General features: G+C 38.5%; 1 long non-coding RNA gene across 1 annotated transcript in view; it reads left to right on the top strand.

The window, feature by feature from the left end:
• The window catches only part of LOC128904976 (uncharacterized), a 61,867-nt gene extending 38,189 nt beyond the window's left edge, over positions 1 to 23,678 (top strand). Inside the window, exons 4-5 of the long non-coding RNA XR_008464716.1 lie at positions 12,303 to 12,337; positions 15,278 to 23,678. This is a non-coding gene — a long non-coding RNA (uncharacterized LOC128904976). The remainder of the gene's footprint in view (positions 1 to 12,302; positions 12,338 to 15,277) is intronic.
• The last annotated feature ends 3,404 nt before the right edge of the window (positions 23,679 to 27,082 follow it).

Raw genomic sequence — 27,082 nt, 5'->3', positions numbered from 1 at the left:
GCAGGTCGAGGGAGGTCATCCTCCCCCTCTACTCTGCCTTGGTGAGGCCCCACCTGGAGTAGTGTGTCCAGTTCTGGGCTCCCCGGTTCAAGAGGGACAGGGAACTGCTGGAGAGGGTGCAGCAAAGGGCTACCAAGATGATTAGGGGACTGGAACACCTCTCTTATGAAGAAAGGCTGAGGGATTTGGGTCTCTTCAGTCTGGAAAAAAGATGACTGAGGAGAGATCTTATCAACGCTTATAAATACTTAAAGGGCGGGTGTCAGGAGGATGGGGCCAGGCTCTTTTCATTGGTGCCCAGGGACAGGACAAGAGGTAATGGGCACGAACTTGAGCATAGGAAGTTCCACCTAAACATGAGGAGGAACTTCTTTACTTTGAGGGTGACAGAGCACTGGAAGAGGCTGCCCAGAGAGGTGGTGGAGTCTCCAACTCTGGAGACACTCAGAACCCGCCTGAACGCGTTCCTGTGCAACCTGCTCTAGGTGACTCTGCTCTGGCAGTGGGATTGGACTAGATGGTCTCCAGCGGTCCCTTCCAACCCTATGATTCTACGATTCTTTGGTCACGGGAAACAAGAAATGGAAGATCTTGGGAACTACAAACCAGCTTGCAAATATTTCTACTGAGAATCTGATCCAGAAAATTTATCTCTGCCCAACTGGCTGCCTAGTTGATATGACATTATGTTCTTATATAGGAAATAGCAGTTCATGACTTACTTCGAAATACATTAGTATTCTAATACTAATAAGCCTGTTCTCAAACAGGTGCAGCTCCATAATTTGAGAAGTCAGAATCAAGCTCAGTATACTGTATTCAGTGTACCAAATTATTTAAAGTCTTTTTCTCACTTGTACAGAATTCTGACATTCACATATACTTCAGCCCTTTGGGTTGAAAGACAGTTTTCAAATACTAAATTCAACAGAATATCACACTTCTGCTATGCATATTTGACAGGATTAGATCTTTCCCAAGAGAAAAACAAAACCGAACAAATATCCCTGAATCCCTCAGACTGACATTTTCACAAGATATATTCTTCTCCTTAACGTGCATACTTTCAACATCATGCTTCAGCCATAAAAGAAGTGTGGTCTCCCAAAAAGTTAAGCTACTGAACTTTTATGTAAACAAAAGTTTGTGATTTCTTTTAAATAACATAAAAGTACTCATTTACTAAACAGAAACAATTTGCTTTGAATTTGCATAAATGGTAACCAGAGCTGCTGTTTTATTTATTTTTTAGATTATTTATTGTTACAAGTTTTTAGAAAAAATAAAAGATAAATGAAGATAAAACATACTGAAATAAATCTGATAAAGATTGTGTGGTATGTGCAACTGAATAGACAAAGTATTGGTCTCTGCTCAAAACATATTTCATTAAATTTGAAAGCTAAACATTTCAGAGAGTCCACACCACTCGATGCTTTTAAAGTATTATAATTTGGTTTTCTTTCACATATTAGATTTTTTCCAATTGTTTATATACGAATAAAACACAAAGTTTCACACATGCACAAACACACTATGGGGCTGGTTTTGTTTATTCTGCTTTGGTAGGAAGCTACAAGAAGACATATCTAGGAGTGATTGGGCCAGATTACCTTACCCTTTCATATAAAGAATATTTGTGTTGGACAGACACTTACAGATTTGTTTTATATGCAATATTTCATCTCTATAATGCACATACTGAGAATGGTAACCATTGTAAAATGAGTGTTCAGCATGTCAGGATGTGTCAACTCTTCTGATTGATGGCCTCTCAGGCTGTGATACTGGGACCGTCATCTAAGATACTAAGGTCGGTACAATTATCATGAGATTTGTTAAGGCTTCTTAGTGTAAGAGAGGTCTGAAAACTTGGATAATCTTTGACTGGCTAACTAACAGTAGTTGCTCCTATGCCGGGCCTGACTTTTAGAAAGAAGAGAATATAAAGGCTCTGAGGTGCAGCCAGAGGACTGCATCAATGTCACTCAGTGATGCCCTAATAGTCAAACTTTGAGATCAGTGAATTTTACAGATGATTATGGCCTGAAAGCAGAGCCCCAGAGCAGTTAATTGCTGAAATTAGCATTCTTTGGAATACGTCCTCCCTGTTGACATTCCTGTTGGCATTATGGGGCAAGTGGGGTTCCCCCAGATCATTTAGTTATTCATACCACCTAAACCTGAGAAAATATTACAGAATTGTACCTGTCAGGTATTTTAAATCCAATGTACTTCACTGTTTTCTGACAGAGCTACTATTTCATGTCTTGGATGCATGACTGCTTCTTTAGTCACATAAAGTTGGTGCCCACTTTTCAAGGCAACGGAAATTTCATCAGCCTGCAAATGTTTCTTCACCACAAAACATACAGAGACAAGTTCTTGAGATATATAGATATCTAACTTTGGGTTTAGCCACAGAAATCATGATATCTAAGGTAGCTCTAGAGATTCTGGGTAGAGGCGAATTGCTTAGCATCTAGAAATGACAATGCTGCCAATTCCTTTAATTTTTTCTTATGATGTGTCTTCTTCTATATGTCTATTTCCCATTGTGTTTTCCCTCCTTTTCTCTATTAGGGGTGCAGTTCGTTGCCCATTTGAGAGAAATCATGTTGTGACTTTCACGTCTGCAGTTACTGGCAGAAGGTATGAAGGGTACCCACACAGCAGCCTGGTCAGCAGAGGCATTAGCTATATACATATTACACACATTCTAGTAAACTAAAGAGGAAGAGGGGATGGTCTTTGCTTCTGGCAAAGGGACACAGCATGGCTTCTGTCTGTGCAGCTAAACCTTCATCCTCCTCAAAACACATTGGTCTCATCCATACCATCTGCTATGATTAATCCCTGCCTTGCAATAACCCCCCAGTTATACCTAGACCTTTTCTGGGACAGCACCACTTATAAAGAGCTTAAAATATATTTTCAGTAATCAGTGAATTGATTAAAGCTAGGATTGCCCTAATAGTACTGCCTCAGAAAAGTTTCATGGAAACCTCATGGCTCTGACTGGTTTCTTTTATTTAAAAAAAATAAAATTGTAATTTTGTACTGTTGAAGAACTCAATTCAAGAATGAAAATTTATTTCAGGGGCAGTCAAAACACTTAGTTTCTTCTCCCCCCTTCCTCCCCTCCCTTCTCCTTCTTGATATTTAAAAGACCTAATTCCCACATGCTTGTCCCTATCATAATGTTTGGGAAATGAATGAGAAACGACAGGTAGCTGAATGGCATTTTTGAAAACCCTACTTTACTTTGGAGAATTAGTTAATCTAAAGTTTCACAAAGCTACTTAGAATTCCGATTATCACCTTGCTTCCCTCTTAGATACAATTCTTTAATAATGATAGAGCTTTATGCAAAGAGCTTTCCCTCCAAGGTTGTAACTAGTAATGAAGGATAAATGTCCACACCACCACTCCTGTACTGGAGATTATTCACTTCACTTCTTTGCTCTGCTTTCTACCACCTCTAGCTCTGCATCCCTGTTTTTAAAGAAGAAAGGCAGTAAGATACAGAGCAAAAGAGTAATTTACAATAGAGTAATTTACAATAGACTAGGAAGCATGTGGCAGTGGTAAAAATATAGAGGTCTAAATAGAGAAGAAAGATAAGGATGAAAAGATCATACAGTGCAATAACAGCAAAGAATTAAGTTTGTTCTTCAATATGAAGCAAGGTTTTCAAGACTGACAAAATATGGGACAGTAACAACCAACTACTAATTTCATAATATCTGAAGTTCTTTGCCTTATTAAATTGTTCAGCTAACTGAAAAATAGAACCAAAGAACACACTTTGCAGAAGACCTTACCCTAACAGATTGCAAGTAAAACACAAAGACAAAATATTTTGCAGATTGTGACAAAGATTTTCCTGAATCGTTTACAGATGTTCATCTCTCTGGCCAGTTTTAAGTCTACAAAGTTTAACATGAAAATGCCATGCCTTGCTTTTTTTTTTTTTTTTTTTGTAGTAACAAGAGCCTTAATTCATGAAACTTCCTGAAGCACTGTGCTAAAAGAGTGCAGGAGAGCTCCAAAGCCTGTACAATAGCTCAGGAAGGTGACTGGAGATTGCAGAAGAATGTATAAATCAGTGTACTGTGTCAGGGTGAATGTTACATATTGGCTTTGGGTCCCATGCTTGTTCTTTTTCTGTCTGTGCTTGCCTCTACCCACTCGGTTCACCCCCTGTCCATTCCTGTTCCCAAAGCCAGGCTTATCGCAACTGAGATCTGATCAATGCCTCTTCCCTGTCAGTCAAAACTATCCTTAGTCTTGTCCTTATCCTAAAGTCAACAGGTCTGCTGAACTCTACTGCTGTCTGCTACCAGCCCATATCTACCCTGCCATCTGCTTTATACTAATGTAATCCTCCAAAAAAAATCCAACAACAATCCCCTTGCAAATTCCTGTTCTATTGCTCATGTGATCACTAATCCGAAATACAGGAATGTTCCTGCTGTTAGTCAAACCTTGGTACTGTTTGAAGGGGCTTCTGTTCTGACCTGCCAGCAAGGCTAGTCCTGACTGGGCATAACTAGAAATGTGTGTTACAAAGGAGTCAGCTCCCTGGAAAATGATAGTTATACGATAACAGGACTTGAGTAAAGTCATGGAGGGGAGGGGAGGCTTTGTACATGGAGAACTTCTGAAGGAACACAAATTAACTTTAGGCTACCTGCTTCTGTAGAAAATTGAGCATTGCTCTTTAGACACGTGTGAAATGAAAGCCTAAATATATTGTATTGTTAGAAGTTACTGAAGTGGTTGGGTGTGATTGGTGAATACTTCTCTCACCACTGTGTTTTGAGGAGCTCCTGAGGTCCTTTACAAAAGCAGAAAGCTCTCTCTTATAGCCCTTACAGCATTACTCTGACCAAAAACTCTAAAGATGCTCTGCAACAAGGTCAGAACTCAACTCCATCCATAGCAATATGACAGTTAGAGTGACAAACATGATTTACGGCATCAAGTCTTCCATCACCCTCCACGACACATTTCTTCCTGCTATTCCCTAAAAGCTTCCACTGCCTCTGCCCCCTCTTTGAAGGGGCTCTAATCTTAATCACATTTTTGGTTCCATCTTATTTCTGTTCATCTCATTCAAAAAACTCAGTTCAAGTGTTATCTTTATGCTGCTTACGCTGAGATTGACTTCTTTACTCCGGATCTGTATTCTCATGTCCCAAGTAAAAATGTTATGCGATTTTTTCCTGACATCTTCTCATGCTTTTGAAAGCAATTCAGAAGGCAGTAAGAAAAGGTGCAATTTCATTGCATTTGATTGCCATTTATAACAGTCTACATATCTTCTGTGACCGGGGATTGTGCATTTTGTCCATCGTGTCATCCCACAGCATCCCCAACTTCAGCCTTGGCACAGTTCCAGAATTGCTCTCGTTCCTTTAAGAGCTTGAGGAAGCTGAGGAGGGCAGGCAGGCAGCAGGCAAGGGTGTTGATTAGATAAAATCAGTGCATACCTGAACCTGAGGCCTTCTTTAAATATCTCACACAATGCAGCAGCCATTCCTTTCTAAAAGATAGCTCATGTTCAACCTGTACGGGTTTGTATGAGATATAAACTATCCTGTCCTTTCACTGGAGAATAATGTAGCTGAATGTATATTTAAGTTTAAATAGTAAAATACATTCTTAATTTTCTAGTCTGTTATGTTTTATAGTTTAAAATAACTGATGATACCCACAATAGCAGGAGCTAGCAATCTTATTTCAGAAAAATACAAGTTACAGACCTTCTCTGGCTTGGTAACCTGCATTTAAAATGCCGTATTTAAGCTTTTATCTCTGCTATGCTTATCTTTATTAATACTAAATTAATAATATATATTAATATTAATATACATTGACATTCAAATATTTTTCTCTATTATTAGTATGCTCTTCCCTTTGCTGAAAAATGTAATTTGTTCAATGATTTCAACAGAAACTGAGCTGCTCGTCAGTTAGCAAATTCATTACAAATGGCTAGCTATCCTCACTTTATTCTTAAAAAAGTAATGCAGAAGCAAACCTGGCTGAAGGAGAAGTACCGGAAAGGCCCTTTTAATACAGCTTTCTGTTTTGTTGAAGAGCATAAGTATAACTTCTTATTTTTTTCTGCTAGATGCTTGCATTTACAGACCACGTGTTTCTCAGCACTTTCAAACCTCACAATTTGACTGCCTGCCTTATCACTCCAGCACCGACTCCTTCCTGCTGCACCACTGCACTGAACCTTGACCTGGAGAGATTAGCTCAGCCTAGAGAAAGGGGTAAAGGGTAGTTTGATCTTTCAACCTCCTGATCTAATCTTTTCTTCTCAGACTTTCAGGGGGATTACCAGAAAATGTAGAGTCTGATGGTACATTGGTAATTTTTCTGTATTTTAGACTTGTTCTTTCCTCCAACAAAAGAGTATTTGAATGATAGCTTCTGGAATGTGAAACAGTATTATTGGATCGTAACTGATGATATGGTACTAGAAGATAATCAGCCGTTGTTGGAAGTTAAAACATTTGTTAAACTGATGTCAAAACTACAAGGGCACTACTGTACATTCTGAACATATATAGTCAAAAGATGCCAGCATGACGGAGGACTTCAAATTGAACACAAAATCAAGTAATAATGCATCAAAACTGCTTGAAAAGAATTGTGCAGATCAATAAAAGACCCTTTATTTCTCTGCCTTATATCTAACATTGCCATGCATTCAGATACAAGTTATTCCCTTCTGGCTACAATGGCACATACTTTGATGTTGGCACATACTGCATGACAGGATCGTACTTAGCGCAGCAGTGTCAAATACTGTGGTGTAACGCTTTTGCCCAAAACTGCACAAAACTGTAACAGAACAGCACAAAAGTAAGTTAATTCTAGAACAGCAGGATCTGAGACTCTTTGGATTCTAATTGTCTGTAAGAAAGATAAATCAAACTTTGCAGTTCTGAATGACTTTATTTAAATAAACAGGGTGGATGTTATCTACATGCACTTACATAAGTGTGGATATACTTACTTTATTTCGAGAGAAATAGAACCAAACCCTGACTGATGGAGCATAAGTAAAAGTGTATGTAGTTTTCTCACTTTGCTGAAATATCAGATTTGAAGTTTTCCAGATTTTATTCACCAAAAGGGTAGGTTTACTCCCTTTTTTTCATTTTCTACTAGGCTTACAAATATGCAAAAACTAGGCTTTATTCCTCAAGAGGAACACAGAGGCCAGTAGGTTTTACAGTCATGCAGGAAATCAGCAGCAGAGCCTAAGGCAATGCCTACAAGATTTAATCCCATGGATGTTGCACTAACCAGCAGCCCCCATGTTTGAACCATGATCTCATTTCTGTGCAGCTTCCTAAACAGCGAGAACACAAGATGCTCCCAAGCTCATCTGTACTGCAATGCTTATTTATCTTTTCTGGAGATCCTCAAACTGACGTAGCCTTCTCCTAAACCTGACAGAATATTATTCAGCGCTTTCCTGCCCTGATACCTGCACACATATTTCACCTCTGCACTCACTGCTGTTCAACCATTCTCATCTAATATTTCACTCAGTTCTGTAGGTTGGAACTCTCAACAGGTTCGAAAGCTACTAAGCACCGAACACATCCCTTTGGCCACTTGCCCTTTTAAAATCCAAGTTGTGAACCAATTTGACCTTGATAAAATCCATGCAGCTGTGAGCCACAGCACCAGATAATGGAGATGAATATCTCCCAGGTGCTCAGGTGACTTCTCACATGCCATAAACAGACAACACTCTTTATCACGTATATTAATCTACATTTAATTTTATCTAACAGTTTAATTGTGAATCAACAAAACACACATTTCTAGGAGGTGTTTGGGCCTTTAAGTATTTGCCAATTAATTACAAACTGCATGTACCATATTGTGCTCCAAATTCAAACATCTGCTCTCTGTTCTAGATGTTCTGGAAATCATGTATTTTTAGTTTGCATTTTCACCCACCTAAGCAAAAGCAATGCCATGCTGGGACTGACACGCTTCCCAGATTTGGGCATTCAGCTTGCTGTCGGGACAAACATACATACATCCTCAATAGCTACATGTGGGAGCTGAAACATTCATCAGACACAAACTTTCCTGTGATGAGACTCTGAACCAGCTGACTTGGCAAAGCTCATTGTTAAGTTTCCTCTCCACAAATAAAACATTTTGCATTTTACCTTAGCTGACAGTATTGTCCAGTGGCTAGATGTGAATAGTTGTTATAATAAACCATTATTTCTGCAGAGACTGTTTGAAGTTTATCTCATAGGGAACACCAGAATAGAGGGCTGCATGTGCTTTGTTTTACTGAAGCTTTTAAGTTGCTCAGTGAACCGTGATCTTTAAAGAAGCTTGACTTTGATAGCTTTATGTCCTATTGGATTTTCATCAAAACCAGTGCAAGGATCCCAGCACTGTTTAAATAGCTGCATTAATGAATTATAAGCAACATGAGATGACATGGCTGTGTGTCCCACCATTTTTTCCTTCTCTTCTTCAAATCTTCATTCCTTCTCCTGAAGCCCATCTGCAACTCCAAAGCCTTTGGTTAGGGAAGGGAACTCTAAAAGGATACCCCAATGTCACATTCCCTCATATTCACCCCCATTGTCAGCCTCTGGCCAACAGTGATACCAGTTTGTACTTGCAGTTGCAAAATTTACTACCGTAGTTTTTTTGCAAGCTGTGAATTTCTTAAAAGCAACTGGACTTTCAATGTGCTAAATTTGCCAGAAGGCAGTAGAATAAGAGGATTCTGGACCCACCTTGGTGTCTGACTGGGCTTGTCGTGTTTTTTCATTCATTTATCTATAAAGGTATGTAAAGGTTGGAATTGGTATAACATGGGCGGGGGTGGGAGGAGGGTGTAAATCTCCATAGAACTTTTTTTGATATGCAGGGTTAAGAACAAAAAACATGAACCATTAAAGACAGAAGGATGTGTCTGAATATGAAAACAGATTGTGGCAAATAAGGCTTTGGGTTTTTTTTTATCTTATGTGTGTTGTTTAGTGCATAGAAGGAAACTTGCAAAGATCATTACACTCATCACAGTAAGTTCTCTGACAAGCATCTGCGGCTTTGTGACTGTTTTTCACTGATGAGAATCTGCTGCTCTGATTCATCATCATGTAAAGGGCTCCATCCTGTTTAAATACATTTATTATCAACAGTATGGCCCTAAGATGGAGTTCTGTAGTGCCTAGAAGCTGATACTGCAGGGTTCAGACAGGGATTTCCACTCTTTCCAGCTGCCAAAGGGATCAGGAAACTGGATGCTGGAACATGGATTCTCTAGTGTTCAGCAAAAGGGAAATTAGCACACCCAGCCACAACTGATGTGTTTTCTTTGTCATTCCAGACGGTAGCTTTTCATTTTAGCTCTGGGTTTATCAATATCAGAGAGGACTTCCAACAGATGTCCTCTAAGAAGCTTGTTCTCAAAAAGTGTCAATGAGCAAAACTATACTGAACGAGTATTTCCAAAATACTGAGCCCTTAGAGTCCTTTCTCGAATAATCTAATACGGAGTCTTTCCACCCTTTTTGTCGAGTTGCAACAACTGCAAATTTCAATATACTATAGAGCTGCCGTAGACTCAGTTATCAATTAACCTACCCATTGCTTGCTCTATCACTCTTTTCACTAAACCAAGTTTACTTTGGATACATTTATTAAACAAAATCGTCTCAGGTGCAAACGCTCCAGACACAGAGAGAGTTAATCACACCAGTGTTAGCCAGGGAGAGGGAAGAGATTTGAGAGTATGTGTTAAAGAGTGAAAAGTTAGTTAGAACAAGGTTCTAAATTAAAACACAAACCCAAAGACAAATGACAAATTCAGAAGAACAAAAGTAACTAGTTTGACTACATTACTGCAAGCACAGGTCACCTTCTAATCTTTCTATCACTTGGCTAACCTGTGTGACTTTCTCTCTAATGGAATATTAATCTGGTTTAGTTGTAATTAGCAAAACCAGTCATCACTTAAATAACAAACATGTAAGATAACTCTCAAAAAGGCTTGCATTTGGCTTTCTAATTACTTCAATGAACTTGCGCAGCTCTCCTTAATAGAGGCTGTAACTATTATTCAACATGTTTTTAAAGAAAACATTAACAGGCAACACATGCACGCCATCAACCATGTGCACTCTCACAGGTACAGCCTGAAGGTCACTTGGAACATCACATTTGGTTTTTTAACCCATATCTCAAAGGGCTTGTAGCTCGCTGGCTGTCCTAGCAGCGGAGCTAGCTGGGGCCATGCTTTGCTCCCATCTTCTCCGGTGTGCCTCATGGTGAAAGCAGGCAGCGTTGCCCAGACAAATCTGATGATTGCTAGACACCAAATACACACCTAGATGATTTTCTAAATTGCAAGAGTCCAGCACAGGCTCTCTGCCTTTTTTTTTCCCTCTTTTTTTTTTCCTACTTTTTTTTTCTTTTTCAGTTTTCCCTAGTGAAATCGTACCAAACGCTCTCCTAGCAATGACGAGATTTTTCATGGCTTAAAATAATTATGCACTAATCTCTGGAGCCTAATATATATTATTTAATAGTACCTTCTTACTTGCCTTCTGGCCACAATATGTCTACAGTGACCCCTCATCAAATGTCAGAGTGCTGTAGACATTAATTCTAACACCAAAATTCTTGCGCATTACATAACCTCCATTATTCTCAGCAGTGCCCCATGAAATTAACTGCCTGGATAATTGCAATATTGCATGGAGTCATTAAAGTTCAGTTTAAATCAATTCAATAAATGCACACACAGTTTCACTGGGAGAAGTGGAATATCAGTCCAAGACCTGGAGTGTCTGAAGAAGTTGTCAACCAGTCCAATGCCTTGTGTCCAGTAAAAATGAATTTTGTCACTTTGAACACTAATGCTTACCAACAGCCTCGGAATATTAAAATACAGATTGCCTGCCATGCTTCAGATATATTCCTGCAAACACACTCTTCAATACTGCAGTCCAGAAGGTACTGAACAGCGTCTTACCCCACTTTATGTATCTTTCAGTATGTAGATACCAGACAGATATAAGCAATGGTCAGTCCCACTAATATTTTTTGTTACACATATTAAAAATTCAGAAGGTGCTAGATCATTGCCAGAATTCTGCTGCTTAAAAATAAAGATCAATGGCGGGAATCACAAGTAGGAAGACAGGGAGGAAGGGAGGAAGGAAGGAAGGACTGTAGAGTGGGTCAGAATAGAATAATTTCTGTGTTTAGTCTTCCTATTGGCAAGTCATTACAGATGACTAAAAATATTTCCACAAAAGAAAATTTCATTTAAAATGTTCCCACATCAAGTATGAGAGACTTTGCTCAAATATATTTACTAGCTTATAGGTGATGGATTTTAGTAATGGAAAAAAGAGGATAAACTCTTTTGGCACATGCATCTTTTAATCATATGTGTTTGGAAACATTTGAATCCACCACCTTGAAGCACGACTCATGGCACACAACAAGTGTGTGCAATGAGGGAGGCTCAGTTCTTGTTCCAAAGTCCATGGCTTCAGCCCATGTACACTGGAGATGTAGGAGTGCTGTAAAAGCAGCTCATAAATTCTCATAAAAGTTTATTACACACTGTTTTGGCTACAGAGAACTTTGGCAAACTGGGGACAGTAATCAACTTCTCCTTGGGCCATGTTGTACTTACACATTTATTCATCTCACTTTTCCCTCCTCTCTCTCTGGAAATACTCCAATAAGTGTAATGAAAGATGTTCAGCAATTTTAAGAGTGATAAGTTATTCTTATCTGATGTGAAGACACAAAGAATTAACTCAAGATACTTTCTCAGCTACGAAGAGAGAAAAGCTGAAACATAAAAGACGATGGTAAATACAAAACATTCATACAATGCTATAAATTTGCATGATGCTTTTTGCAGAGAGATGACACACCACAGCTTTGCAGTGGGATCAGGAAGGGCTGGGGTGGGCAGCAGCACGTGCAGCTGGGTGCTAGCACTGACAGAGAAACTCAGGCTGACAAACATTAAGACTTACCATATCAAAGCGCAAAAGGCTTCAGGAGTACAGCGATCTCCAGTCTGCTGCACTGTAGTCCTTCTCAAAACCTCTCCTTACAGCAGGAAGAACTATAGCTAAATCTGCAAAAAGAAAACAAACGTATCCTATTTTATACTCAGTGTTCCTAAGAATAGGTCAAAGTCCCGCAAAACCTGAGATCCATAACAATGTAACTTTGAGAAAACTGAACTTAACTTATATTTTGTCTAGGTTTAAGGAGGGATGCTGGTGACATCTGATTCTAGGTAAGTAAAACTCACACAGAGAAATTAACTGAGACGTAGTCTGTAGGGACAGATAATTACTATTTCTGTGATATATTAGATTTGGCCACATTTACAGAACCAGAAGACCTGCCATTTAATCATCTTGAAGTCACATAGTTTTACAGTTTTAATTGAAATTATGTGCAAAAACAACTTTTCTCAAAGAAAGTTTGCTCTTAACACTTTTAAAATAACTTGTGGTAACACAAAGTAAACCTTCAAGAATAAAAGTTATACTGTTAATACAGATTGGCTTAATAGAATAATGCTATCATTTTCTCTTATTCTATCATTTTCTGTTATTCTATTAGAAGACAACAGATTGTTATGACTACATTAGCAAAGAATGTTTTGAAGTGAGATGCCTTTCTTTTAGTCAATTGATGTAATTGGGAGAAAAATCCAACCAAGCAAACAGGCACTTTTCAGGCAAAACTGCAACCTTCAGTTTAGCACAGATTGAAAAAAAACCTGCACTGAGTTTAACTAGGTTACGTTAATGAGCTAGACAATCTGAAAGAGAAGATGATGACGTCTGTAGAGGACAGGGGAGTTTAAGAAGAGATCAGAGAGAGAAGGAGAAAGAGAGAAAAATAATGATCCTCAGTGTTTGCAGGCAGACAGGGGATGGGAAGGCTCAGATGTACCATAAAAGCAATAGCCCTCTTCTGTGACTTTGAATCCCATCAGAATAACAATTTTCTTATTCCTTGATTCATCTCTGGAAGGTGTTTCATGCCTCCCTTCAGGACCAGAAGCAGTTTAGAGAACGCGTTTTGTGAAAAACACAAGATTTTATGTCACAGTATTTATAAAACATTAGTTATCTCAACTTTTCCTACTGGAAAAAAGCCTGATCAAAGTTTTCTTTTCCCTCTGGAAGCAATGTTAATATAGAACGCAATTTCCAAAAGTAGCTTGTGAGAGACAGTCCTAGATGACCCGAGGAGAAAAGGATAGGAGCCATATTTAGCTACTGCTTCTTGAGTCATGGGGAATTCACAGCAGAAGTGTGACAGTGATAACAATCTGACTGTGCAGGGAAGGACGGAGTGGTACCTCTCTCAGTAGTTTTGCAAGTTCCATTCAGGAAATCCCTACTCTTTGAGATGAAACATCATCACTCACTGAAGGACAAAGTTAGTTTTCCGTCATAGTGCCGGACATCCTATATGAAGATATCCTGTGGAAGCAGGATGAGCCTGGAAGAAACGGAGTGAAGACTGAGTCTCTTTGACTTCACCTTGGAGTCACCCTTTACAAAACATTACAGTTCCGAAAATGTTTCTAATGGGTTACATGGGAACAATCAGTGCTTCACAGCATAGTATTTAGGGAACGATCTAATTAACCTGCATGTAATGGAGAATATTTCTTCTGGCATAAGAGTAAGCATTTAGAAACCAATGCTACTTACATTTACCTTCACAAGGAGCATATTTTTAACAAGCATTTAAACCCTGACACAAAACCATAAAATAGAACATATTTAAATACAAGTTACTTACGCACAACAACTGAATTAATCTGAAAACATGGCATTCCTGACTTCCTAAAAATAAAAACTGACATTTAATTCCACACACCCCCCCACAATTTTTTTCCCCCAGGAGATTGTTATAGACTCAACATCTCCACACACTGCTAATTAGAACTAGGAACAAAATGTACCTTTCTTTGACTTTTCCTCAGAAAATACATCACACTAAACTGTTTTCAAATAGTTAATAACATGTCACTATTATTCTTTACATTGCATAAATACTTGTTCTGCTATCCTGTATTTTAAAGTGGTATTGGAGGTCACAGCACTGGTAACAAACAAACATCAGCAGGTTTCCTGTAGGGAACTACTGCCGTACAAATTGTTTAATGAAAGCAGATGAATTGGATATTTTATTTGTGCTTTGGAGAACTTTTTTTTGGCTTCTATTTGTGTAGAAATTTTTCTTGTGAGGGGAAAAAACCATCCTGAAATAAAGCTTTTGTCTTCTCTTCAGTCCTCAGTCTCCCATGATGGTGCTAATTTGAAAGTAAAGTACAGAAGATTTTTCTTCTAAACCCCCTGTTTGTCAAGTATTTTCATAGGTATATTAGCACTCATTTATTACAAGCAATGCACTTTTATAATTTTTTTTTTTTTTTACATCGTTTCTGCACTGAGAAGTAGCCAAGTAAAGTGGCTGAAAAGTGCCATCTACTGCCTCCAGGAGAAATAGCTGAATCTGAGCAGTCACACCATAACTGGAAGAGCAAGAGAAGTTCTGGCATGGTCCTTGTCAGGCCACTACAAGAAAGATTAGGAACTTGGGAGGGGACAACAGCACTTTCTCCCTTAATTTTTGTGCTATATCAGTCCCACAGGTTTTCACTTGTAGTGGCAATAAGATGCTTTCCACTTGGGGAAATGCACTTCAGCAGCACTGACCTTTTTCATACAGCTCCTCATCTGGTACATCATGACTATGGCTTTAAAACCCACTACTGCATATAGTTAGCTCTATTTTGTATCTACATACCTACCTACGTATTGGTATACATACATAGTTTGTCCACTATGTTGATTTTTTGGCCTTGGCATACTGTAAATAATTTCATATGCACTTCCTTAGCAGCACAGCTGAATTTAAGTCAGTTGTCAGACATAAAAATTATGGACATGAAACTGGTTTCTACATCTATTCCTCATTCCTTTTGCTCTAAAACTCCTTACCTCTAATGACCTTTTCAGACCGCATTTCTACACAGCAGACAAAAACCTTAGCGTGTATCCACATGAACTTCAGAGCAGTTGCCCTGGTAGGGCCATCCCAGTTCACTCAGAGACTACCTCAAGCTGCGGTTGGTTTTGTTGTTCTATTTCTGCTACTGTACCGACTTCCTAAATCTGCATAAACCCACTTTTCCTTCTTATTCCAGGAAGAACTGGTATGTCCTAAGATAGAAGTTGTATTGCATGCAGATTTTGTGAAGGCTGTGTGGCAGGACACTAAACCACTGCAGTTATAAGAGTCTTTCCCAGCTCCTTGAAAGCTGGAGGACTTTCCAATTCCTAAGGATCATAATGAGAAGAGGGGGAAGCAAAAGAAGAAACAGAAGAAAGGTTGCTTTGTGCAGCATCACTGCAGCACCTGACGAAGGAACCTGAAGACTCCAAATTAGATATGAAAGTGTTGAAACAGACCTAAACCCACCAAATTTGTGTACTTGTGTTTTGTCAGTGTTTGATTTTTAGCCACTTTAAAAATATATCGAGTCTCAGAGATATGGTTGACAACCAGTTGCTAACAGGAACATATTTATCATGGGACATAAAGGTCTGAAGAGAACTGACCGTATGGAACAACTTAATGAAAAATTTTGGCTTTTATATGCAGAGAATTATCAACTACTGCTTAGATCTTGCTCCAAAATTTGGTGGCATTCCAAAGTAGTGGATTACTTTTCTTACAAGAGCATATGTATATTCAGTTGGAAGAAGCATGGGACGGCCCACATAATAAAACTTGAAAGTCTTGAATATGCTGGGCAGGCGGTTCCAAAAAAATACATCATTTTTTCGCTTCACCCCACCATATGCCATTTTATATACTTCATACACTGCGTACTTTCTTGAAAATGTGCCCAATACAGAAACTAAAATAATGACGTTTTCCAAATTATCTGTGGTATTTGTGCATCCCAGCTGAATTCATAGAATCATAGAATCATTTAGGTTGGAAAAGACCCTTGGGATCGTCGAGTCCAACCATCAACTCCACTCTACAAAGTTCTCCCTTACACCATATCCCTTAACACCACATCTAAACGAGTCTTAAACACATCCAGGGATGGTGACTCCACCGCCTCCCTGGGCAGCCTATTCCAGCGTCTGACCACTCTTTCTGAGAAGAATTTTTTCCTAATGTCCAGCCTAAACCTACCCTGCTGCAGCTTGAAGCCATTCCTTCTTGTTCTATCACTAATTACCTGTGAGAAGAGACCAGCACCAACCTCTCTACAATGGGCTTTCAAGTAGTTGTAGAGAGTGATGAGGTCTCCCCTCAGCCTCCTCTTCCTCAGACTAAACAGTCCCAGCTCCTTCAGTCGCTCCTCATAAGATTTATTCTCCAGGCCCTTCACCAGCTTCGTTGCCCTCCTCTGCACTCGCTCCAGCACCTCGATATCTCTCTCTTATTGAGGTGCCCAGAACTGGACACAATACTCAAGGTGTGGCCTCACCAGTGCTGAGTACAGGGGGACAATTCAAGTGAGAATTCACATCCTGTAAAAGATAAAGCTACTTATACTGCATATGGTGTGACAAATACTTCTTGTCATGGTAGAGGGACTTGAGGCATCACTGTCAGTTCAGCTTTTTTTCCCCACAGTGGCTGAAGTGAACATGATCTACCTCATTTTGGAACAAGGTGCTCAGTCATTTACTGCCTTACTGACGATGCTGACTGGGAGAGACTTGCAAGGAAGTCACTTGAAATATGAAGGGAAATGAGACTTTATAAAAAAATAATTTTACCTTTTTTTTTAACAAATGCCATCCCTCACTGTTGAGGGAAGGAATATTCAGTTTGCTTTCCACAATGCTGCAATGGGTTGATCTGGACTCACACAACTCCAGGGCTGGGAACAACTGTGTCACAGCAGACAGAAAGAATAAATGCATTGTTATACCTTGGAGAACAGTATACTTCATGTCTGTCTGTCTGTCTTCTATTTATAGGCCTAGCTTTTATAAGATTAAAATTCATCTATGAGAGGCTACATGTTCCCTTTATTCAAGGGCAAAGAGAATAGAGAAAAGTTCACTTACAAAAATATCTGCTCTAAATCTCCAATAGGCACCTTCAAATGTTGCCTACCAACAAAGATACAGATTACATATCCCACGGCAGTGATCATTTTGAAAACTTGGGACAATTCTACATGTCTAAAAAATGTCATTTGCAGATGGACTGATGCAACCAGTGCCATTGTCATTCCATTCTCACGGTGAAAAGCATACAGCCCTTTCTCAGGTCTTTTCTCCTGGTATCTCAAAGTCTTTACAGGCTGCTTGAATCCTACAGCCTTTCAGAACGATTACAGAGGTAATTAGGAGCTCTATGTTTATTTGTTTTCAGGCAAGTTCTTCTCATGCATGTGTCTAACCTCCTCAGTAAAATGAAGAAATTAAACTGAAAAAAAAGAAGGAAACACACACAAAAAACTACTGCATACCCCACATCTGGGATACAGGATCTCACTGCTTTTCAACAGCTAACAAAACACGAGAAATAAAAATCAGACAGAAGTCCTTAGTATCATCCCTTGACATCTACCAAAAGTCAGGAAGAAATGACTACAGCTGAAAACTAGATCCCAAAGTCAGAAATTCATCTGATCAAAGGCTGGTTATTTCTACTGCCTACACCTGGCACTGAAGTAATTCTCTGGAAAAGTTTGGGTGACAGCCTCCATTCAGTCAAGCTCAAAGCCACAGACCTTTTACATATTCTTGCTTTCTGCCTTATACACTATTGAGGTACACACATTGGTCTTTTTGCGTTATTCTTCCCTCTGCATCCCCCAGGAATCAGGTAAAAAACACGTAAGTGAAAGAGAACATCAGTGATTGGGGAAAATTTGTATGAAATTACTGTAGAAGTGGTCTCATAGAAAACAAGATGTTCTTCCAACAACTCTGATGAAAAAGGAGAGGTAAAACTATCTTCATCATGTTTCTAAAAAGCTGCTGAATAGTTTTGCACCACATGTTCCTCTTTAGTAGAAAAAAGTATCTTCCAAGCTCTTCTAACACATAACGCCCTACCCCCAGAGAAATCTGCTTCTGCTTTCAAAAAAATAAGTACCGAACTGAAATGTCATATTGCAAAGTTACTGAGAACTATTTTAAACATCCCATTTGAAAAGCAGTGCAGCATTTGTTGAGTCCATGTTCAACATAAAATGAAATCTGTGGAAAGCATATTTCGGTAGTCACACAAAAAACTCAAGGCCTTCCTCCTGAGAAGGCAGAAATACAAGCGGAAAGTTTTCAAGCATTCATGGAAGGTCAATTTTTTTAACAAGAATGCCACCATTGGCTCTCATGGTCTCAAGAATGGAAGAGTAATAGGACCACTTAGGGGTCCACTCTGAGTCTCTGGCAACCAAAACAGTTGCACAACAACGTGGTGTTATCAAGAAGCAGCTGTTAATCTGAACATTGACTTGTCAATCAGAGATGCAATGTCCTGAGAAGTTCAGCCATGTCACAATGAAAGCAGCAAAGCCTCAGGCAGCCTTGAGCGTCTGCAAGGAAGAAGGGACAAAAAATGGAAGATGAAGAGAATGGCAGCAAACAAATATGAACAGAAAAAAAAACCTGAAGAAAAAACAAATCAAAACTAGCAATGTGATTAGTCCTACCCTGTCCTACCCACGTCTGAATCTAACACGTCACCTTTTGATATCTATTTCCTTTTATAGATACACATACAAGAAAGTAAGTGGTCCATCATATTCTTGATTATATCCCATGGTAGGTGATGCACCACAAATCTATCCAGTTTCTAACCAACTTCAGCTCTGAGATTCCATTTCTCCCCTGGCTTTGGTGATGCGTCATAGTAACCCTGGCTACGAGGCAGCTATTGATTTGAAATACAAATACAGTGTGAGAGAATTTCACCGCACAACAGGGTTATTGTGACTGAACTGAACAGCCCCTGTTTCAGTAGCAAATGCAGAACCCACATCTCTGATCACTTTGTTAGATGTTTTGCACTGTACTGATTTCTTCTTGTATTTTTCCATGAACTTACAACTAAAATGTAAAATCCAGAATGTACGTGCAACATACTTTTCTATCAGTGTGGCACAAACATAGTACTACAAAAGTGTACCACCAGAATGATTTCTTTTTCCATTGCCAACAAAAAAAGAATGGTATAAAAATCACAAGACTAACAAAACAAAAAAATTTTGCAACCAATGCCACCACTGCAGTTGTCCAACATGGACACAACTTCTTAGCACCATCCATGTTCTACAACTTAGCTCATCCCATCTTACCATCATCCTAACTAACGCTCAGGTATTTTTCTCCAAGATTTTTATTACTTCATTTTAACTTCATTGTAATAAAAGCTCTCACTGCTAGCGAGACTGTGCTGCTGATTAGAAAAGATTTGTTCAGATGAATTATTTCTTTGGAACAAGAAATTGCCTGGACAAAAAGCTATTTTGCAGCATGCCTGCAATTTTAAAAATATTATTCAATATTGCTATTTAATGAGGTTTCAACACTTTTTTAATAGCACGGTTTGCAGAATAGTCTATTCATTGCCAACTTCATGTAGAAGTAGTGATACCATATAGTCGTTTGTACTTCAATGGAGTGGAGGGAGGATGCAAAATCATGTTCAGTCAAAACAAAAGCATTCTGCCTAAGTCTGAATAGCGAGCAAAGACACAGAGCCTCAGCGAGGCATGCCCATGGCAGCCTGCGTCTCCCCCGCCCTTGAGCCCTTCCAGGCATGGGCAGCTTTCCCCCGTGTGCTCCTCGCAGTCCTCTCTGTCTGGCTGCTTGCAAACACAGATGCAGGCTGGCTGTCTTTGCCAGCCATCCACAGGCGGCAGCAGTAATGCCAATAGCTGTGGAGCAGCATCCAGGAGGATTTGTGCATATTCACCCCTATGTGGTGCCTTCCTCCTTACCTTGGTTGCACTTTCTTCTTGTATCAACGAGACTTGGTACTGAGGGGAATTGAATTTTCATTAATTTTCTGTTCATGATATTGTTTGGGCATAATTTTTCATTAAATTGTACAGATGACAATATAGTCACTGATATAGCATATCAAAGCAATCACAATATTAAACAAAACCATGTCATACTCTTCCTCACACCTCATTGCCCATGTTTTTTTCTCCAAAAGATGTTCAAAAGCTGATATGAACCCCTTCAAATGTCTGCGAATTCTTCCAAAATTAATTTTGTAATTTGAAGATCAATTCTGGATTGAACTGTGCACACACAGCTGACTTCAAAAACATACATTCAAAGTCTTTTTTACGGAAGTGAGAAAGGTAAAAGTAACTATTTATCAAAGAACCAACCCAAATGTTGGTTAATTCTCAGCCAAGTGACTGCACTATCTATCAGGCTATACAGTCAGCCTCTGTCACCAATAACAAGAAGTACTTTTTATTGGATCCTGAGGAATAAAATGCTGTTAGGCCAGTTACCTGAAAGGGGTGGTCCCAAGGAGGCTCCACTCTGCTGGAAGTGTATCCTCCATAGCAGAGCACAGGGCTGGGGAGGTAAAGTCTTAAATTTACCCCAGCACAAACACACAGAGCTCTTTCATAGTCAGGTTCTCCAAACTAGGAGCAATTCACACTTTAGGAATAGTGAATATCAGTCAGGAATTTCACATCCATCAAAAACGATAGATATATTTCTGAGTGAGTCCTGGTCTTAACAAGTGAATATTTTGAATTATTATTGCAATCATTTTCTCTTTTATTAAAATTTAATTTCTTATGGTGCGTGATTGTATTAGTACATATGAATGAGAAAATTGTGTAAATTTATGTTATTGTGAAATTCTAATATTTTGATATGACATACTGTACATCCCTGTGACTGTTAAAGAAGGTGCTGCTTTTCTGCTGTTGAAAAAATGGGGACACAGGTTTCACATATTTGTATTTGCATGATAAGGACTTTATATTACATATGTAAAATACATATAATATGGGAATACGTTTAATTTGCTATGTTACTAAGTACATTATAATTAATGGAAATTACACATTAAAATGTTAATGCAACATGCTAAAACTTCAATTACTTGCTTACAAATCACCTTTTTTTTTTTTAATGTAATGAAACATAAAACCGCAGGACAAATTTACATTCCCACCTCTTCCCATTTTATGGGATCCCTTCCATGTGCTTTTTTGCCTAGGAATGTGAAGTCAGAACTGGAAGATGTATTTTTATAGAATAAAATTTGTTCGCAGCAGATGCGTTAGCAAGTCTTGGAATAAATTACATTTAAACGCACGACACTTCCAATTGAACAAAAAAAGAGATGTGGCACTACACACTAACCACAAGCATCTGGCTGGACTTCTATAGGAGGGGATGTTCAGACCTGCAAATTCTCAGCCTTTCTCTTCCCTCACTGCATATTTTATGTTTTAGAGTCACTACATTAATTTGGTTTGAATGGACTCCCCGGGATCTTTTTCCTGCCCTTCCCACAGCAACAAATCTTTGTGCTAACTTCGTACCCAGAGGTATGATCACAGTTTCTAGGCCAGGTAAGAGGAGAGGAGCAGAGGAGAGGAATCCAGCGTTACCAATATCCAAACCCCACTGGTATTTTGGAAATCTTTAGTCAGTTTGGATCTGAACAGGAGAAATGTAAACAAGCTTAGGCTTAAAAAATACTCTTTGACTCTCTTTAATACTGTAGAAACCTATTTTTCTTGCTACAGCCAAATAATGTTTCCTATCAATGAAAGGCTGCTGAGAAGGCCTTATACTTTTATACAAACTTACTGAAACACAAAGTGTTTTCTGAGGAAAAATTCAAAGTTGCGGTAATGTTTCCATAATGGAAAAATACAGTCTACTATGTTCAGAGCAGTATGGGAAATAGCAGCAGCAAGAAATGGGAACTGGGATTATGCCAAATTATTTGGCTGCAGTAACATGAGTATGCCCTAAAGCCTACTCTGTGAATGAAGGACATTTATCACACTTATGTAAATATGATGTAGGAGGTAAAAGAATTTTGATAAAATTATTTTTAGCAAAACAATTTGGACATGGATCTTGATTTTTATGTGCATGTGCGAACTGACAATGTCCAGGTGCAGACTTCAGTAGTTCTGCACATCTGTGCCCTCTGCTTTGAGCCATAAATTGTAACACTGAGCCTTCAGGTACAATTGCCAAACCTGCTGCCTTCACTGGGGGCCTTACTCTAATGAAAATGATCCGTTTATACTTTGAACTGCATGATCAGGCAAGCAATGACATACAAACCATTTTGGGAGATATGAATTAACATGGAGGATTAAATGGTAAATTAAAAAGTCTGACAGATAACAGAATATATTCAAAATAATTCGTATATTCAAAATTCAGTCAAGAATTTTATCATCAGTCATCACAGTTTCAAAGGTGTTTACTCTAACTACATTAATAATGGAAAGCAACAAATATTAAATATATTCTCTGCCTATCTCTAGGCATCATTTTGCAAAGCCAGACCTCACAGGAGAGCATGAGCTGCAACATCATGCTGTAGACAGGAAAATCCCGCAAGCATCCTGGTGAGGAGCTCGTATTCTGCAGTGCAGCTGGGCTTCCATTCTAGAACTTTTTCGGAAGCTCCAGTTCTGATTCAAGTAACTGGGTTGGTTCCAAAATGGAATATATACAGTGGAGTGTGAGAACCCTCTCTGAGGGCTTTGTAATTCACAAACTTACAAGCCTTTTTAATACACACTGCAAATACATTTGTGTTTTGAACTTTTCTCCATCTCAAAGTGATACTCTGACTTGCTTGTATTCCTTGCTTGTCTCAGGTGCAGTTTTTAAACTATTTTTCCAAATATTCAAAATATCTGAAGTACTTCATGTTTTACAGAGCTGGGATCACTGGTATGCTGCACAGCAACATGTTCAGTACCTTTTATCTCAATTTTCTTGGAAGAGCAAGTAATACTTACATAATTTAGTTTGTGCACCAGTATTTTGAAGTACCAGACAGTAACTGGAATCAGTGTATCATGAATCCTAAATAGCTTATTAATTCACTAGTTGGACTAAAGATAACATAATTATTTTATTAACATGTCTACTTTCTCTTCACATATTTGTTATGAGTTAGTTATTAATATCAGCTATTAATAATCTGAAATGAGGATAACGTATTAAAAATGTGTATAAGCTCACGTCTCTAAACCCGTCTACTGTGCCCATAAAAAGAATCCCACTGAACTGTGATAAAAAAACTTTTGGATTCACATGTGAGGAAATTATTTTGAAAAGTTACTTGAAAGATCTACCATCACTATGCCCTTCATATTAAAGTAATCACAACGAAAACCATGTCTTCTATAAATGCATGTATCTGTAGCAGTTAGATAGATTATGTAAAACGGCTTATAATAAAGAAAACTAGTAATTAATAATATTTAGCAAAGGTGATTGTGAATCTTTGTTGATTAAATTTTGCAAACTGCTATGTCCACTAATGAGGCCACAAGCTGATTTAGTAGAATTGGTCCTTTGTATTCAGTCGAGTGATATATCCCTCTTTGTATTTCAGGGACAAAAGAGAAGTGTCATCAGGGAGCTGTCTGCCTGCACACACAAACACACTCTATAGAAACTGCCATGTTATTGGAAGCGTGGAGGAATGTAACTAGGAAAACACAGGAAACCCAAGCCAAGATTTGAGATAGCTAAATTCAATTATCAGACATTTTCATTCAGATTTGAGAGTGGTATTTCAAAAGCCATTGTTTCATTACTGCCTGTTAAAAGCCCCTATGGCATTCTTTATGATTATTAGTGAAACAGAAATTAAATGGCAACTGACCCATATAGTGTTCACTGGAGTCACATGTTTCAGAGACCTAGATACTGCATCTGCATCACTGTGTGATGAACGGCACGTACATTCCCAATTAGGATCTGCTTTGGAGTGCCAGTATAGATGAATGAAGGAAATTTGATGAAACTTCTTAAACTGATGCCACACTAAGAATGAATGTTCTTGTTTTCTGTTTTAAACTATATATGATTTGTTTGTAAGCTTCTGTTCAATAAAAACAAATTATGATATCTCAGCAATGTTTAATAGAAATAAATTAATTAACACAGAAGCCCGGAAGATTCAAAATGCCTCTTAAAAGAAGGCATAGGAAGACATAAGACATAGGAAGACATAGGAAATATAACATCGCTGTTAAGCAGGTGCACACTGACTATCTCAAATATCGAAAAAACATAGTCATGCACTCTTTAACATGCAAAAGAAACAGCAACATCCTAATGCCAGACAACATAAATCTGCTAACAGCATTATGCAGGAAGAACACTGTTTCTTAGGCAGACTATTCTGAGTTACTGTTTGTCAAAAAATACTTCAGGGCCACCCATAGCTTTTAACACAAAGCCAAACTCGTGGCAAATTGTCAACGATCTCAACTACTTCCTCTGTTTTCAGCAGCAACCTATACACTGCTAGCACTAATTTCCTGATGTTCTGGTTTAGACAGCAATCTGCCCTTTCCCAGCAATCTAGAAAACAGGAAGTAGTAATCTGCTGCTCGAACATGCGCAGAAATTGAATTGTTAGTTATAATCCTTTCTAATATCTTTAACTGGTTGAGTGCATTAAAGACACCCAAGGGTTATTGCTGTTCTACAGGTATTTCTGCCTAAATATATGCTGCCACATAATCTATGTCGTAAGTATTAATTTCATTTAAGCTCTCCAAATTATCTTTTTTTTGTATAAGACATGAGGTTATAACTTCATCATTTCTTAACACTCTCTAATAAATCACATTTGAAAGCGTTCTGTGACAAGCATTTGAGAAGCACTTGGTATTTTTTCTTCTCCTTTATCAGAAAAGTGGTATCACATCACCCATAGATCAAGCACAAACACAGCGGACCTGGAAGAATTAGTCTCCAGCTATCGGTTTCTAGCTGTAACAGTAGGTCAAAACTCTGCATGGTTGCTTTATATAACAAAATGCATAAAAGTCATGTTTCCTAATAAGCTCCTGTGCAGCTTGCAGAACCGGTGCCTGCACAGCTCCAGTCTCAACATTATTTTCCCAATACCATTCCTTTGCAGGGTCATGTTTTTCACCAGCAGAGAAATGTTCGCTACTGCTTCTCCACACACAACCTAGCAAACTCTTCTTGAAAGCACTTCCCTGCTTCCAGAGATGCCCTTTTCTGTATCCAGAGATGTCTTTTTCTGTGAAGTTCAGTTCCACAGTGCCACTGCAGAACCAACCACAGGCTAAGCCTTTCCTAAAGGTTTCCTCACCACTACAGAAAAGGAACAGGTAGGAACCAAATTCTGATATGTGTTAGTGAAGGGCCCACCAGCAGCTTGAAAAGCAGTTGAACACCGGTCAGGCATAAGGCACTTCCATTAAAACTTTGTGAAGACCCTATTTAAAGTCTCTCTGCACGAAAGCCCAATATTGCTATTGTTCAGCAGGATGTAACATTTTTTTCTGTTAGGCTAGATGAGGGAGATGGAAGTTGGACCTCCCTACACCAGACAAGCTTCAGTGAAGACTGTCTTCCTTTGTTACCATCAAACTTTCCAAAATGAAGTGAACCTAAAATATAACAGCATCTTTAGGCAGACAAATGAGAGTCCAGCCCTTGAATTTTCATTCATAGAGGCTTGTCCAAATAAAAACCCTCTGTCTGCAGTCACTTTCTTATGAACAACGTAATTTAAGATGATTTCAGGAGCAGAAAATTAAATCATTCACAGTGGATAGGTCTTCTAATAACAAGACACTTTTATCTCACAGACAGCAGTGTTGTCAGTACTTGGGCATAATTAGGACTAGAAATTGGTAATTTTGCTGTAAAGCAGCTGACAGAACAATCGAGACTATTTAAAATAGACTTCAGTTAAAATCTTTACTGTTTACTTGAAAACTTCCACATAGCTACGTGACATGTTGCTTTGCTAAATATTAACATGCACAGAGTCTAAGGTAAGTCTTGTTTTATAACCAGTCACTTCCCCTTTGGATTTTGGATCCATACTTATTCATATCCCCATAGCTGACTGGTGGTGGAAGCAAATTTATCTTCTGCAATTTTGGAAAATGTATCCACCTAATGGAATCTTTAATGCAAAACACAATCCTACCTTAACTTAAATTGTAGAGGAGGGTACTGTGGGAAGCTAGCATTTTTAGTAAAATAACTGAGTACCATAAAAAGCCCATAGGAATGCGAACAAAACATAATAAGCAAAATACATTAATTGATAGGAAGGTCAAAGTTAAGATTAACATTTGAAAGTAAGAAACTCCAAAGCAACACTAAGCCAGACTACAGTCTGCCATACAACTATATACTGTGTTTGTTATGAAATTTTTAAATTTCTGTTACCAGTTGTGATGCTTTATCATCCCACAAGCCTTTTAATTCATTTCATAAAAACTTCATTCTCATCAAGGCTCATTGAGTATAAATAATTTTCCTTTAAATGCCTTCCCTCATCATGGTTCCAAAGGTATTGATTGCATAGCATCCCACAAGCTTATCTTGTAAGTGGTTCATAGGCTATTTAGAAATATTCATGCATCACACACTGGTATATGACTTTTTTTTGCACCATAAAGTCACTGCAGAAGGCACAATGTGGCAAATAGTTACTTAAAAAAAGTCCCAGGTCACTCACAGCCTCTTGGGACCAAGGAAACTATTATATTGAAAGAACACAGGGTCATTGTTGACCTAAACCTGGATCTGCACAGATGACCTTTCACATCCTTTTTATTGTCATTCACGCAAGTTTCTGGACAGTGCCTCCTGAAGAGTTTCCTGAGCTCCTCACACAGAGAGAGACTGGTCTAACAATAAAATTATATCATCCGTATTACTCCTACTTCCTAGCTTTTGTCTTGCTTTATCTTCTGATCAGCTATAACCAAAAAAGAACAGTA

The sequence above is a fragment of the Rissa tridactyla genome, chromosome 2 (assembly GCF_028500815.1).
Source record: "Rissa tridactyla isolate bRisTri1 chromosome 2, bRisTri1.patW.cur.20221130, whole genome shotgun sequence".
In the NCBI taxonomy this organism is placed as follows: Eukaryota; Metazoa; Chordata; class Aves; order Charadriiformes; family Laridae; genus Rissa; species Rissa tridactyla.
Note: the sequence above shows the minus strand (reverse complement) of the source record. Positions and strands in the feature narration are given on the sequence as shown.